Below are 6,131 nucleotides of genomic sequence, written 5' to 3' on the forward strand. Positions count from 1 at the left end.
GTGCAACTGGGTTCCCTCTCGCGTGACCGAGACTCAACTGAATAATTTAGTCAAAACTGGCGCTTTAAGCAGACAGGATGTCATTCACTGGAGGGTCCCTGGCCCAGAATGTCCTCCCACGCCTCAAGAGGGAGAAGTTGTTGTTTTTGCTGATCATCTAGCTCGGGGCTTCAATCCTCCCGGTTCAAAATTTTACCTGGATGTCTTAGCCAATTTCCAACTCCGTCCGCAAGATACTGGCCCAAACTCCGTAACCAACATCTGTCACTTTCAAGTGCTCTGTGAGGTGTTCTTTCAAGAGGAGCCCACAGTTGAATTATTCAGAGATTGCTTCCATCTAAACCGCCACAGTGAATTTACTGACGGTCCTAATACAGAATTGGGCGGTATGGCGATTCAAAAGAGGAAAGAGGTCACTTACCCTCACGCCAAACTGCACAGCCATCCCAAAGAATGGAATCAAACATGGTTTTACTGCAAAGATACCTCTCCTTCTGACGAAAATCCTTTACCGGGTTACCGCCCGGAGCAGCTAAGCAACACACATCCCTTCCCACAAAGGCTGACTGCTAAGGAGAGAAGAAAATATGCTCCTCAATTATCCAAACTCAGGGCCTTCATGGCTAATGGGTTGACAGGGGTTGACCTTGCTCGCTGCTAGATATCTTGGAGCATATTGCCCTTAAGCCAGCGCTCCGGTTTGATGTGCGAGTACACGGGAATTGAAAAAGACCCTCTATGACACATTGATATCCAGCTCACAGACGACGAAGTTACAGAATCTGTGAAAAAGATACTAAATGAACCGGAAGCTGTTTGTGCTCAAACCGGCCTGGCTCCCTTTTGTGCCATTAACAAACCGCCAGCTGTAAGACTCATACCTTATACTTTTTATTGAATCTGCCTGTTCAAATTATCAACTGTTAACATCAACATCTTTCAAATAGTGCGATGATCCGTTTTGGAGCAAAAAACCTCCACAAGAGAAACCGGAGAAGCCGGAGAGACCAACCCGGCCAAAGACCAGAGTTGTCAAGAGACCGGCTTATAGGAAGAAAACCACTGCATCTTCTGATCCACCAGCTGATGATGATGTGGGTAATCCGGACCATGAGGTAGAGCTTGACTCACTTGGTTTATTTTTCACACGCCTTATTGATAATGATCATTGCCAGGACGACGCTGAAGTCAGTCATGCTGATGCTGTAGAGGTAATCACTCCCTCCTCTGATTCAAACCCTTTGCCCTCACTAAAAATCCGTCGGGCAAACCGGAAAGTTAAATTTTCTCATCCTCTTGCTTATTTGGACCCAAAAATTCTTGTGAAGACACAACAGCATGAAGCTCGCCGCACAATTCGGCACAGCGGCTAGGTAGTTACCTCCGCCGCTTTACCGAATAGTCCGGTTCGGAAACGCCGTTCAGAGGTCTCTAACTCTCTTGTCAATGCTTGTCCCAAAGAGGGTTGTTTTCGTCAACTTCTTAATCCATCTGACTACGATTATCAGGGCACTTCTCCTTCGTCTTCTGGCGAGTCATCAGCCACCCAACTTCCACCACTCAAAACGGTGCTTGGGTGAGCCATATTCCTTATAATATTTCTGATGCATTTTTTTAATATACACTTTAGCGATCCTTCTTATTCCTTTCAGGGCCAAGCCTAGGCCAAGCAAGAAGGCTCATCTGGACAAAGCGACAGAAGAAAATGTGGCTCCTGAACCGGACAAAATACCAGATCCCGAAGAACCCATCCGTGATGATGTGCTGAATGACCCACCACCACAAGACCATGACTTCACCACTGAAGAAGCACATATTGATACCACAGGCCCTATTGATCAACCCACAAGCCCTGTCCGGATTGATAGAACAATTATCCCGTCGAAGCAGGCTGACAAACCGGCGACTCTAGTACAAACCGGCGAAGCAAAAGATGATGATGTTGTTATCACTGGCATTGGTCGTACCGAGCCAAGCAATCATGTCGCTTTATCCAAACACACTGCCAAAGATGAGTTTGCTGCGATTGGCAAGGGCAAATGGAATGCCGATTTGGCCACTTACGCCGCTCTGAACGCCCAAGATCTCCATTCCGGCTATCTGAACCGGCTATACACCAGCCGTGACTATGAAGCCGGTCTGGTTAACATGATGAAGGACAAATACGAGGTAATTCCCATATGCTTTTCTGCTTGTATACTTCAATCTGTCAACTCCAATAGCCCCAAGTGACGGTTTAATATTTCAACTTAAACCGGGACTTTCCAATGTGAACTTCAATTTATCTGAATTTTGCTGATGTAGCCCCCAAGGGCCGGTTCAACTTAATGCAGTTAAACCGGGACTTTAGGTAATAAAGATTGCAGCATCAGTAGTTATTGAGCAAATAGCCATTAGCCCCCAAGTGCCAAGTTGAATACTTGTATTGAGCTTGGGACTTTGTAAAAAAATTGTAGGATGAAGAGGAAATATGCATTAGCCCCCAAGTACCAAGGGCATAACTTGTTATGCGGTTGGTACTTCAATTCTGTACCGTCATCTGAATCATATTATTGTCTGTATGCAGGCTGAGCTGAGCAAAAGAGAAAGCCAAATCGCCTACCTGCAAGAAAATCTGAAGTCCCAACAAGCTGAAACCACTAAGGCAAAAGAGGAATTAACCGGCCCTTTAAGCGTCATGGAAAAGCTTAAGGAGGGCTACAACAAAGAGCGAGCGGATTGGGCCACTGAAAAGGCCGCTTTAACTCAACAAGCCGAGAAGGCCGAGGCTGCACTTAAACCGGTGGTGGATGAATTGACCAGTGTAAAGCGGCAAGTACATGCCATGACCGCTGCTGTCTTTGGTAAGCCTTCTTGTTTTCTGAAGTAATGAGGCCTTCTCATGTAATGGCCGGTTTATTGATCCTTTGAATGATACAGGGACACGCATTAGTCACTTGGGATCAGATGTGTGGAAGAAATTGAAAGCCGCCTATACATTGATAGAGCAATTGTACACTGGTGCGCAGCGGATCATCTGTATTGCTTCCCACAACAACCCGGCACCCGTCTTGATCCAGGACACTATTAAAAGGTTGTCTATGCTTCCTGCCCGGGTTGAAGAGCTGAAGAAGTCTGCTGCTCGAACTAGTGCTATCAATGCCTTAATCCGGGCAAAAGCGTGGGTGCCGGATTTTGATCCTGTTGAAGCGACCTAGGGCTACCCCAGTTTGAAGGAAGACGGGACAGAGTTCACTGAAGAGGATCTTCGAGCGATAAACCGGGAAGTGCGCCCTCTGGCTTGTCAATTGGTTGAAGAGGCAGATTTGTCTCAGTATCAAGCCCAATATGATGACCAAAACAAACGAGTGGCTGCACCAATTCCTGAAGCGGAGAACCTTATACCCCCAATCCGTAAGCATACTTACGCTCCTGACATTGAATCGTTGTTGTTGATCAATCATGAAGCTGTCTTTCAAGCATTAACTGGAATCGACTGGACAACTGTTGATTTCCAGCCGCTGGGTAGAGAAGCAGAGGTTGAAGCAGCGCGGGATGACCCACAACCATCAGGCCAAGCAGGTGACCAAGCATGAACCGGAAACCGGTTTAAATTATTGCTCCTTTGTGTTATGCAGAAAAACAATGATCTTATCTGGGCACCGTGTTGCCTTGTAATAGGCTAGCCGATATACTTGGTTTTGATATGCCTTCGTGCATAGTTATTTGCAACTTATGCTTCCTTTGAATTATCAATCTCCAAACTGTTTTCTGCAGTCAAAAACCTTAAAGCGCCGCTGCGGTTGTACCGCCAGGCGGGTCATGATATCTATGGACATGAAATCGAAGATAATATCTTAGATTTAAACATATGATCAAATATTGTGATGCATAACACCTGCCATCATGGGGCATGAAGCTAGCTGAGCCAATCTTGAAACGGAGTTTAAAAAACCCACACTGTTGAAGGAGAAAACAGCTCCTGTGTATATAATGTCGGTTTACTAGGTAAACCGTTCCGGGTTATGATAAACACCGGTGTTACTCCATAACAGGATGTTAACAAAAAATCAAACCGGGCAAATAGTCTTCGGATTAAGAATTGACTGTGTTCCGTCGATTGACAGTCGAACCGGTTTAACAATTGTCCGTTTAAAAACACAACAAAAGAAATATTTATCAAAAGAGAAACAAAATTCAAGCAAAGGCAAAGATAAAACCATTTGCAAAAAGAGGCTATTGAGCCGATCAAGTGGCATTACCATGGTCGGACACGACCAAGCCCCCAATAGCGTAGCTATGGTTCAAGTCAGCCAGGTCCCCAAATGATGCAGTGGCATTATGCCGATCAAGAGGTGTAGCGATGGTTCGGGTTCGACCAAAGCCCCCAAGTGATTTTGTTGCCTTAGGCCGATCAAGATGCGTGACTGGTTCAGACGTGATCAAGTCCGCAAGTGATTACGTGGATTTCGCCTATCAAAGGGTGTTGCATTGGTTCAAACACGACCAAGCCCCCAGTGACATGATATAAGGCTTTTTGGAAAAGCCAACTCAAGGGGTAAACCGGAGGCCGCTTTAAGACAAAAACTATGTGTAACCACACATGATGTAAAAATAACAGATACCCCGCTTTAGCTGAGGCTCCGGTTTATTGCATTGATCATAATATATACATTGTCATAATATGTACATAATTAGAGCCTATGGCTCAAGTATAGTAAGGCCGTAGATGAGCTATGTTCCATGGCCTGTTGTTCTCCTCCTCTGATGTACGCGAGTCTTTGTGTTCTCGGATATCTATCAGGTAGTATGACCCGTTGTGCAGATTCTTGCTGACCACGAAAGGTCCTTCCCAAGGTGGGGATAACTTGTGCAGGTCAGTTTGATCTTGGATGAGCCGAAGTACCAAATCGCCTTCTTGAAAGGTTTTGGTTCTGACTCGGCGACTGTGATAGCGACGGAGATCTTGCTGATAAATCACCGAACGGGCGGCCTCTATGTCTCGCTCCTCGTCCAGCAGGTCCAGAGCATCTTGCCGTGCTGCCTTGTTGTCCGCTTCAACATAAGCCGCTACACGAGGTGAGTCATGACAGATGTCACTAGGCAGAACAGCCTCCGCTCCATAGACCATGAAGAATGGCGTGTATCCTGTCGATCTGTTGGGTGTGGTGTTGATGCTCCATAATACAGATAGTAACTCTTCAACCCAACAACCCGGCGTCCGTTGCAAAGGAACCATAAGCCGGGGCTTGATGCCTCCCAAGATCTCTTGATTAGCCCTCTCTGCTTGGCCATTGGACTGTGGGAGAGCCACTGAGGAAACGTCAAGCCGGATGTGCTCACGTTGACATAACTCCTTCATAGCGCCCTTGGACAGGTTGGTACCATTATCAGTGATGATGCTGTGTGGAAAGCCAAACCGGAAGATCACCTTTTTGATGAATTGAACCGCCGTGGCTGCGTCACACTTGCTAACGGGTTCTGCTTCCACCCACTTTGTAAACTTGTCAACCGCCACCAAAAGGTGGGTCTTCTTGTCCTTGGACCTTTTGAAAGGTCCAACCATATCTAGCCCCCAAGTCGCAAATGGCCAGGTAATTGGAATCATCCTCAATTCTTGAGCCGGCACATGAGCGCGTCTTGAGAACTTCTGACAGCCATCACATCGCTTGACCAGGTCCTCTGCATCAGCATGAGCAGTTAACCAATAAAACCGTGGCGAAACGCTTTAGCCACCAAAGATTTTGAACCGGCGTGGTGACCGCAGTCCCCTTCGTGGATCTCACGCAAGATTTCACAGCCTTCCTTAGGAGACACACAGCATTGAAACGCCCCTGATACACTGCAATGATGCAACTCGCCATTGATAATAGTCATGGACTTGGATCGCCGGATTATCTGCCTGGCCAGAGTCTCATCTTCTGGTAACTCGCCCCGGTTCATATATGCGAGATAAGGAATCGTCCAATCCGGGATGACATGAAGAGCCGCCACCAATTGAGCCTGCGGATCAGGAATAGCCAAATCCTCTTCACCAGGGAGCTTGACAGATGGATTATGCAGAATATCCAAGAAGACATTAGGCGGGACCGGTTTACGTCGAGAGCCCAACCGGCTTAAAGCGTCCGCCGCTTCATTGTTCCCTCAGTCCA

This window comes from Triticum aestivum, chromosome 6A, assembly GCF_018294505.1.
Source record: "Triticum aestivum cultivar Chinese Spring chromosome 6A, IWGSC CS RefSeq v2.1, whole genome shotgun sequence".
Taxonomy (NCBI): domain Eukaryota; kingdom Viridiplantae; phylum Streptophyta; class Magnoliopsida; order Poales; family Poaceae; genus Triticum; species Triticum aestivum.